Raw genomic sequence first — 11431 nt, 5'->3', positions numbered from 1 at the left:
CAATCTTTCCAGCCTTCACGAAATCATCAAATTCCTCAAGTTTATTAACAATTGCGGCGAATGAGCATCCAGTCATGCGGAATATTTCTTCAAAGTACGGCGGATCATGTGCCTTAATGAAAGTTCGTATGATTTCGTCCTCCGTCATTGGTGGCTCGACTTTTGCAGCTACTTTCCTCCACCTCTTAGCATAAGTCTTGTGATCTTCAGATGGCTGCCTCTTTGTCCCTTCCAACGTGGTTCGTGTTGGAGCCAGCTCGCAATTATACTCGTACTGCCTTACAAAAGCGTTGGACAAGTCAAGCCAGGTCTTCGCTTCTTCGGGTTTCAGCTTGGAATACCAGTCGAGTGCATCCCCCTCGAGACTTTCTGGGAATAGCCTCAAAGGCAGATTTTCATCATCTGTTGGCCTACCCAACTTGTTGGCGAACAATCGGAGGTGTGTCTTGGGATTGCCCGTCCCATCATACTTGCTGAATTTCGGGGTTTTGAACCCTTCAGGCAATTGCACATTTGGGAAAAGGCAAAGTTCGTCATAGTCCAGCACTCCTTGCTTGTTTAAGCCCTGACTTTTCCTCATAAACTCATCAAAGCGGTCCAGGCGCTTAAGCAACTTCATATCAATTGGAGCAGAAGATTCCCCCATTTCTGGCTTATTTTGGAAAGTGTGCTCCGGTATCACGGGTTCTGCGGTGGTTTGATAAAAAACTGGTGGGTTCAAATGCATGTTTGGGTCGCCTTGAGGCTGAAATCCTTGACCATAAGGAGGGTAGAAATGAGGATTTTGAGTAAAAGCATATTGCGGGTTTACAGCTCCCTCAAACGTAGTTTGAAATGGAGGAATTACAAATGGTTCGGATTGTGGTTGTGTAGTGGGTACAGGCTCAGGTTGCACTCCGCTATTAACGAGCTCGTCAATCAACTTTTTCTGAGCGGCCATTTCTGACGCCATTTCCCCAAACTTTGTGAGTAACTCTGTCAACTGAACCCCAGGACTTGCAGCTTCCGGCTGGGTAGTTGCAACGGCCTTATCGGATGATTCTGGTTGAGTACTCATGTCTACACGATTCCCTTGGGCCTTACTTCGGGATCGCGTAATAATGGGGCTTTTCCGAAAAGCTATTTTTGAAATTTTACCTGAGAATGCAAAAAACTTCTTTAGATAAACCAATCGTTATTAGATTTCTGCAATTTATTCAAAAGGGAAAAAGAAAAAGGCATTAGTTAGTAATTATTCAAACAACTCGGATGCATGTCCTATGGGGGACCCTTTTGTGCCAAGGGTAGGCCTAGCATGAAAATGCAATCCTCTAGGGTAGGCACCATACCATACCTGATGGATCCGATCAACTCATTGAGTGAGAAATAATTTTGAAAGAATTTGGTCAATTGAAGTGACGAGAAATTTGTCAAAATGAGGTCAACGTCCGAATGGATTGATCACTTTTGATCGATACAAGAATTTGCAAAAACGCACGGGATATAATGGATGGTTTTCTCAAAAATTGACTAGACTTCCCAATTTGGAATTCGACATTGAAATCCTAATTGGTCAAATGAAATTGACAATTTATTGAAAACCGACCGGATTACCCTAAAAGGGAAACAGGTCAAATGAATTCAAAGGAATTTATCCAAAATTAATCAAATCACCCTAACAAGGGTAAATCGATCAAATAGATTGAACGAAACTTGATCTATTCAAAAATCGGCTCGGTTGCCCTAAAAATGGGTAAATTGGCCAAATGAATGATTTATTCAAAAATCGGCCGAATGACCCTAAAAAGGGTAAATCGGCCAAATAAATTGACGATTTATTCAAAATCGACCAGGTGACCCAAAAAAGGGTAAATTGGTCAAATGACCCTAAAAAGGGTAAATTGGTCAAATGACCCTAAAAAAGGGTAAATTGATCAAATGACTTGACGATTTATTCAAAATTGACCAGATGACCCTAAAAAGGGTAAATTGGTCAAAAGAATTGACGATTTATTCAAAAACGACCGGATGACCCTAAAAAGGGTAATTTGATCAAATGAATTGGATGAAATGAATTTATTCAACAATGATTAAATTGTACTAAAATTGAATGAATTGAAAATGGATTGGATAAGATGGATGATTTGTTCGAAAATCGATTAAATTATTCGCCCACTGGGTGGTTTCAAGAAATCATTACAATGCCTTGGTCTATGAGCCTCTAAAATCAAAATTTGGCCTCTATATTTATCGTCTCAACAATGAGGAATCATTTGTGAATATTCTTCGAATATATCCTTTTACGCAAGGGAATTTTACCAATTTTGAGAAAATGGCCAAAAAGTGATTATTAGATGCTCATATTCCAAAAATTGCTTCATGAAAATGATCGGATCTTTACCTTACCTTGTGCACTACCCCTTCGGATGGTACGAGAAAGGTAAACGTGCAAGTCTCATTTGGATTATATATCCGAGACATGGGGTGGTTTATTCCTAACACGGGATCCCCTAAATGGCATTCCCTTTCTAGGGTTTATGCGTGATGCCAGTTTATTAAAGCAGTAAGATATGCAATTCGAAATGAAACGTGACCTAAGGAACCCTTTATTTGCCAGGGTAGGCCTAAAATGGTATGCAATCATTAATCTATGAATGCAATACACCAAAATATTTAAACGTGCGATAACCTATCTACAAGGGTAGGCTCTAAAAGAAGGTCATGCCAGACCTCTTATTCGCTTAGGGTTAATGAATGCAATGGGGACACAAAACCAAGAAAGGTTAGTTCAGCCAAGATAAATACACATAACACATTGTAATAACAAGATAGAGCAATCAAAGCAATAAAAAGGAAAAAGGGGTTGGACCCCTCCCCTCGTGAATAGTGTCCCTAGCTTAGGATAAGGCCGACTCTGCCCTAGGCAAGCTATCATGGATGCATGAGGTTGGGGTTCACTAATGCATCTAGACTCGATGAGCTCAGGCCCCCGAGCCTTCAGACTTAGAAATCAAGGGTCATCAACCCCAAGGTTCTTTGTCGGTGGCTCGAGCGATTCCCCAAACACCGCTACGCACACATCGTGTCGCGGCTACGTGTTTGAGTGAATCTATCAAAACCTCAATCTTCGACCAAAAGCTAAAGGCTATCAACCAATAGCTTTAAGTGGAAGATTGAGTGACCCATTGGAACATGCTACACACACATCGTGTCGTGATCACATATCCAAGTGAGTCACCTAATCCTAATAGGGTGGAGTGGCGTGGCAAGCCACTAAAAGAAAAATAAAGGGATAAAAGAAGTAAAGCGTATGCTCGTATGCTAGTGCTCGTTTGGAGGGGAAGAGTCAAGAACCAACGCAAGGCTCTAGGGTGACCCATACCTCCCAAAATGCAATGCAAGCGCGAGATAACAAGTAAACATTCATTCAAACATACATTCGTGAGTCGAGGGATTGGTTTGATTACGTACATAAGACAAAAGGTCCTAAAAATGAAAAAATGCAATCCTAATATCCAAATGCAATGCATAAAAAGGGTAGAAAAAGGAAACGAATGGTTAAGTCAAATGCTTGGACCCACTTAGGAAATCCCCAGTGGAGTCGCCAACTGTCGCGCCCCACTTTTCGGATTCGATATGTGTGAGTGTGTGGTGATGTGATGTGTGAAGTGTGGTGTGAACGTGTGCAAAATGAAAAATAAAAAGGCCATGGGACTTTGGAAAGCGACGATTTGGCCAAATGAAATTTTAAAAAGGGTTTTTTAAATATGAAAACGGAGTCGCCACTTGGTATAGATTTGGGGTGTACCAAGTCACCCAAAAAGTGTTTTTAAAAGACAAAGTAGTAAACCCTTTTTAAAACGACTCCTAGTCCACGTAAGCCAAAGAAAAAGGTTCGGGGGTCACGTTTGACAAAGGGGAAGGCAAGGATAGAATCCAAGGCACCCCTTTGACCTAGCCAAGGCTAGTTGCGCGACTCAAACCAATTTTTCCTAATTTTTCTACCCAAGGTATGTATCGCGTATTGGATATATCTATATGAGTGCAAAAACCTAGACCTAGGGGGATTGGGGGAAATTTCTCTTCAAAGGTTGAATGGTGCCAATCACATTAATTGTGAAGCCCAATAATGATCCTTTTGGAGAGGTCACACCTAAACCTAAATGACGTGAAAAATGAGTGGAATGCATGCCATGTGAAAGTGTGAGTTTGTGTGAAGTGAGAAAAATGATAAAAGTAATAAGATAAGAGTGAAGGTGTGCGAATGTAGATGAAAGTACTCGTGTGCGAGTGAAGATAAAAATGCTCGTGTGCAAGTGAAGATAAAAAAAATGTTCGTGTGCAAGTGGAGATAAAAGAGTGTTCGTGTGCAGGTGAAAGTGATAAAAAGGTGCATGTGTGCAAATGAGACAAAAATGAAAGTGTGATGATAGAGTGGATTGAGAATGCATGAGCCTAGGGAATTCATGCATATTGGGTACGGGGAGACCTAAATCGTGACTTGATTTTCCCTTTGATTAGAAGGCGAAACTAGCGTGCTAAGGCTATCGAGTAGCCACACTCGCTCGTTTCCCTTATCGGAAGGGGACCCTCAAGCAAATGGACCCTACAACTATCATGATATGCAAAAATCCTAAAATGAAGGGAAAGGGGGTTCGAGGAGCATGCCAAGTGATAAAACTAAGAAAAATGCATGATATGTGGCGAACAAGCAAATGATATGCCAATGAGGGGAAATCCCTAAGGGTCTAGCGTTGGACTAGCCCATTCTATGAATTCCGACTAGCGTTGGACTAGCGGAAACGTACATTCATCCATTCCATTCATTCATGGCTATGAAAGCAAGTAGACATGCCAGAAACACATGCACATCACTTAGCATGCTCGACTAGCAAGAGCCTAATAAAGCTTTAACATGTAACAACAAAAGCAAGCAAGAGGTGTACACATACCCCATGAAAACATAAAGGGAAAGGGGAAATGGACCAGATGCTCTCCGAGCCCTATCTATTACAAGCCAAGAGGTGTACACATACCCCATGAAAGCATAAAGGGGAAGGGGAAATGGACCAGAGGCTCTCCGAGCCCTATCTTAAATAAAAGTAAAAGCCAGTAAATGCATGCAAGGAGATAAGGAAAGCGAAGTAGACATGCATATTCATATAACACGTAGGAGCACGTAGGGTCAAATGAAGTGCAAATAAAGGGGTAGAATGTACCTCCCTTGAATCGACGCCCTAATGTAGAGATGTTACTAATTTACCCTCCAAAATAATAAAAAGGTCAAGGTACCACTTAAATTGTCAAATAAACGCATAAAATAACCATTAGACACGAAAATGGTAATTAATCACGAAAAACAAAAATTAGATATGAAATAGACCATGCACATGCAAGCAAAGTTCGATCCCAAATGAAAGGTCTCAAAATCTAAAATAGAATGCTAAATTGTATGTAAGGTGTAATCTGCCTCAATCAAATGCAAGAAAATCACGAAAGGAAAAAAAATGGAAAATTATCTATTAAAGTTAAATAAAAGGATTAACTAAGCAAAATTAAAATGAAACGGAGCTAAAACTATAAACTCTTCCAAATTACTAAGCTTCTATGGTTTTATCCTAGAAATTTGTTAAACATTATCCAAAAATCACATAAAAACATGCCAAAGCAAATTGCCATGTAAGAGGGAAACAATTGCAACACTAGTCACCCATTCGAGCTCAATCGAAACATTTAAGAATTTCAAAGGTCCCCAAAATAATAATAAAGCCGAACTATAATTTGAAATGCAAACACTTTAGGACCTAATTGCCAGGAAATGGAATGTAAGGGATCAAGGCATCTCAAATAATCAACCTAAAACATGAAATTGACACATTGAGAACATTTAAACGATTAAACAACCCATGAATCATAAAATTTGAATCCAATTGAAAGAGAAAAGAAAGATTGAAAAATCATTTTTTGATGAATTTCTTCCATAAAAAGCACATTGAAACTCAAAAGATTAGAGTGGACAAAAAGCCAATTGGAAATAAGAGTTCTAAACTAAAATGGTGACTCAAGAGTAAAATCTATCAAAGTAATCGCTAAACTTCTCAAAAATGACATGGAAAACAATTCGTTAGAATTAAACGAGAGAAAAAAAAAAAGTCATGATCTTAACCAAACGAAAAATCAAACTATGAGCTCCCAAAACCACTTGAATCTCCTTATTTCATTCTAAAAATTCACCAAAAATCTATTCATGAATCAAACAAAAACAGGCCAAGGAAAACTAGCATGGTAAAAGGACAAAATTGAAGAAATTTCCCAATCTTATGGGCCTGAGTAACATGAAATACAAGCCAATGGGTCAAGGTGTGATTTCCTTTTATTATGCATGCATGCAGACGTAACTTTCTTCCTTAGCTAGACCAAATTTCTGCAACTTACTTCAGGAATTTTCTTTCCCTCCTAGATACATTTATGCAAACAAACTAACTCAAACAAATCCTAACTTGTTCTACCACAACTAGTAAAAACACAACGAAAGGATATGGAAAGATTCTGAAAAACTTCAACCCACACCCAAAACAAACAAACCCAAGTAAATAAAGAAAATTGATGGCTTCTATCTGCGCATGCCTTGTAAAAGAAAAACAGAAATTAAAATCTTGCGTAATGCTACCCAAACCAAAAACCTCTCAAACAAGCTTTTGAGCAATCCTCCAGATTCCACAGAAACACAAGAAAACTGCTATTGGAACACATGAACGAACAAGGAAGGGGGAAAAAAAACAGTCGCTAACATCAAGAGCATTTTCTGCATTTTTCAGATACAATTTTCTGCAACCTTTTTTCATTTCATCATACAAGCAGATTCATCAAACCAGAAATCATTGATGGCCTCTGACACCAGGTCCCAATCACACACAAGGTCATTTGAAACAAGACCAAAGCTTCGACCATCTAAAGGAAAAAAAAATTCGCGCATGCTGCTGCAATTTTCTGCTGCACGCTCACCTCTCCAACTCACGCCAATCACAGGTAAGAATATACAAAACTCATGGTTTATCAATCCAACTCACACACATCTGTAAACATAGATCCCAGCACAGCTTAAAACTGGATGCCTACCCTCTAACCATCCCAAACGAGATGATCCAGGCCCAAGACAAAAATGCAGCACAAGAAATTTAGCAGAAACATGTGTTCATGCATGCATCAAGTGAAACTTTCTTCATTTTCTGGTTGTTTGAATTTCTGCAAATGCTTCTTATTAGTCACCCAAACACCTTAAACACGACTCTAAACTCAGCATTCACTACGCATGCCAACGAAAAGAAACAAGGCAGAGAGCGGCATAAGAACAGATTTCTTGTAATTTTCCATCTTCTGAAACTTTGAGCTTTTAGCAACCTTACATAATAGGCATGTGCTCAGCCATAACCCGATACATTAAAATATTAAAACAGCAAGTATTCAGATTCACCAAACCACGCAAACAAACCACAAGAACAGGAAGAGTAGTGACCAACGAAACATTAAAACAGATCTGCCCGAAACTCTTTTTCCAATTTTTCTGAAATTTCTATATGCATGAAAATCAGCCTTGACCATCAAATAAAACCCTGGAAATCATCGTATACCCCCCCCCTCATAGGCAAATCATACCCGTCCAAATCCCAGCCCAACCCACGCAAATTTACGAATAAATCTCGCATGGAGGATGACAGCAGGCGTAAAGGCAAAAACTTTTCAGCATTTTGACATAGCTCATCATTCGTAAACAAACTCTAGAGTGGAAAGCTGTTACCTTTGGGTTTCTTCCTTCCCGGCTGAGGTTTGATACAATCAAAAGATGAGGTCTTCGTTCTTTCTCACTTCCCCGTCACTCCAGTCCTCTCTTGTTTCTTCCACTGCCGCCGCTTCCTTCCTTTCCTTCGCTGTTCGCTGTTGCCACCCAAAACCCCCGTAGCCTCTTAGCTCTCTCTCCTTTTTGTTCTATAATCATTCACTCCCTCACAAAGCCTTAGCCCAGCCGTTGTGTAACCTCCCCCAGCTCTTTCCCAGAAACCTCTCTAGGCTTTTTCTCCGTGGGTTTCTTTTGCTGTTTCTCCCATTTTTCTTGTTTCAGCCGTAGCTTTTTCATCGTCCCCCCTTGCGGCTACTTGCCCTTTTTCTATTTATATCTAGTTTCTAACCCTAAAACTTCAGGTCCTTTTCTCCATATTTGCACTTCCAGGAGCCGTCCCAATCCCCCTTTGCAAGCTGCGCAAGTCCGCAGCTTTCATGCTGCGGCATTTCTTTTTTTTTTTTTTTTTTTTTTTTTTTTAACACAACTTGAAGATTACAGAAAATATAAATAATAAAATATAAATAACAATAATAACAAAATTACACAAACCAGGTAATAATAATAACAAAACAAAAATAATTTTAAACAAAAGAAACTAAACAAAAATGGCCATTTTTTAAAATTTCCAATTTTTTCATTTTTCCATCATTTTCTTTTCCTCAAAATAACTTAATAAAAATAACTAAAGTGCCCAAAGATTGAATTTAAAGAAATAAACATATTTTTCGTGAACAAATTTTCCTTTTTCCTTTTTTCTCTCTTTTTTTTATTTTTTAAATCCAACTAAAGCCTACTTTTTTTGAATTTTCCTCTTTTTCTTTAATTTCTTTTTTATGATTTTGCATTTTCATTTTTCTTTCAAGAAAGCATTGAATAAAAACAAAATGACTAAAATGATTTTTCTTTTCTTTCTAAAAACTCTATAAACTAAAAACTAAAAACTAAAAACTAAAAACTAAAAACTAAAAACTAAAAACTAAAAACTAAAACTTAAAAGTGATTAAAAACCTAAAATGACAAAATAAAAATGAATAGACAAACTAAAAGGGCAAAATGAATAAAACTAAAATAAAATAACAACTAGAAATGCAAAACACACAACAATGAACTAAATGCAGGCGATCTAAAATAAAAATCATGAAGTAGATGCCACATACAAATTATTCAAAATTTGGTGTCTACAAATTGCATTTGTTGATGTTGCCTATTTTTATTCAGTAGCACTAAGGTTGCATTTTCTGTACATCCAATATTAGCTTTGCTGACTCTGCTTTGCATTTTTTGGAATTGTTGAATAATCATATTACTTGTTGGATAACTACATAAGACTTTGACATGATCTGATCAATTTTGCTCAAGAGATTATTGAAAACTTGTTTCCACTGCTTGATTCATTTTGCAGACTGTTAGTTACATGGCAGAGAGGGTTGTGGGGACTGGATCTTTTGGAATTGTTTTCTAGGTATGTGGATTACAAAATTATACTAATCTTTCATTTGCTAATCTTTTTGCTTTAATTTCTAGGGTTATGCATGCTCATGTAGGCAAATTGTCTGGAAACTGGAGAAATTGTGGCTATAAAGAAGGTTTTACAGGACAAGCGATACAAGAATCGTGAATTACAGTTAATGCGCTCAATGGATCACCCAAATGTGGTGTCTCTAAAGCATTGCTTTTTTTTTCAACTACTTGTAAAGATGAGCTTTTTTTCAATTTAGTAATGGAGTATGTCCCTAAGACAATGTATCGGGTTCTAAAGCATTATAGTAACATCAACCAGACGATGCCACTGATTTATGTTAAACTGTACACCTACCAAGTATGCGGGTTGCTTCTGTGCTAGTATATTTGCAGTGTTCTATAGTGCTTGAGTGAAGCTAAATTTGTAGTTGTTTTTCAGATTTTCAGAGGTCTAGCGTATTTGCATAATGTTGCTGGAGTATGCCATAGAGACTTGAAGCCCCAAAACGTTTTGGTATATATTGTCTTCATGTTCGACTTCAGTATGCTTGTTTCTTTTTCTTTTTTCCTTTCCTTGATAGTCATTGTTTGTCTTTTCAGGTTGATCCTCTTAGTCACCAAGTGAAGATTTGTGATTTTGGAAGTGCAAAAGTGCTAGTAAGTGCAAATCGTATAATTTCAGTGTTCTTTCCTTTGCTTTGCTATTTCTTTGTCAAGTTCTTCTGCCTTCGGTTGAAATTTACTGATACACTACATTGGTACATAAGTTTTTTGCTGTTGAAGCTAAGTTCCTCATAACCTATTGCATGTTGATGTACTGTGAGCGTCTTTAGAACCTTATTTCATACTTATGCATCGCCTGAGCTTCTGTTAAATAGTCCAGCATCCAGGGGCAGATCTAGATTATGGCCTGTGGGGGCACCTGTCCCTGTTGGCCAAAGGAAACCTTCAATTTTGCATATAGAAATTAAATAAACAATTGTTGAGCTTTGAAATTAATAGATATGCCCCTACTGATAATTAAAGAAAAAGTTTTTTGCTCCAAAAATTTGTAAAACGTCAATTTATATGTGTTATAAGTGATCTGATAACAACTCTTTGTAAAAGAACAAGTAAAGAACATAATTCATCACTTTTATGGTAACTACATATTCATGTGTGGATAATCTGTCATACTTCTGTACGTATTTATTTATAGGAGTTTAGTCCACTACTGTTTCCAATATGTAATAGTTCATAGTTGATGACATTTTTCCCGGTGTTCCATTATGAAAGTTTTAGGCTTATTAAAGAAACTATGCTGCTTATGTAAATTTATGGAACTTTTTTATTCCTGTTAATGAGTGTGCTCATCTATTTGTGATTATTAACCTACATATCAGGTGAAGGGTGAAGTAAATATCTCGTACATTTTGGAGGTTTGGAAGAAGATTAGCAGTACAGCTTACATGTCGACTCAAAAACTATGATTATAGTGTTGTCTTAAGTTTAGAAAATGTTTCGGTAGCACAGAAAATGTTTTGGGACTTGTATATGTTTTTTAGTGCAGCTTTGACTTATATGTCAAAATTTTCTCTACTGAAACTTATCAAACTATTTGTAGCGTGATGTTGTACTTATTTATGACATTTGAATATTTAATATGTTATTCTGGCATTTCCTATTGTAACGAGTGCCTACGTTTGTTATTTATTAAACATTGCCGATGTTTTCATTTTTTAGATATTATTGTAGTAGGAAAATCATCAAACTACACATTGCAAGGTGTTGTAAATGAGTAGTATTTCTCCAGGTAGGCTGTCTTTATTGACAATTGTTGTTGTCACTCAATCAAAACTCTCCATTGATAAGGGGTTGTTGCCACAGTTGATAAGGGGTTTATTGACAACAAAGTTGTCACTAATTAGTATATACACTCACTACCGTTGCTTCATGCATCATTGACAAGAAAATATGTCGTCACTAAAGTTATAGCTTTTACTGACGACATATCTTGTCATAAAAAAATTTCTATTCACTGACGACTTTAAGGTCGTCAGTATATACTTTTACCAACGGAGATTCAGTGACGACCCTGCGACAACCGAAATGTTGTCAATAAAGTTCATTAGTGACGACTTTTTTCTTTTTTGTGGCGAAAGGTAGTTGTCA

General features: G+C 37.5%; 1 pseudogene; it reads left to right on the top strand.

Annotated features, from left to right (window-relative positions):
* LOC113777952 overlaps positions 1-10749 on the top strand; it is an 18460-nt pseudogene extending 7711 nt beyond the window's left edge.
* Positions 10750-11431: the final 682 nt, after the last annotated feature.

Source organism: Coffea eugenioides, chromosome 7, assembly GCF_003713205.1.
Source record: "Coffea eugenioides isolate CCC68of chromosome 7, Ceug_1.0, whole genome shotgun sequence".
In the NCBI taxonomy this organism is placed as follows: domain Eukaryota; kingdom Viridiplantae; phylum Streptophyta; class Magnoliopsida; order Gentianales; family Rubiaceae; genus Coffea; species Coffea eugenioides.
Note: the sequence above shows the minus strand (reverse complement) of the source record. Positions and strands in the feature narration are given on the sequence as shown.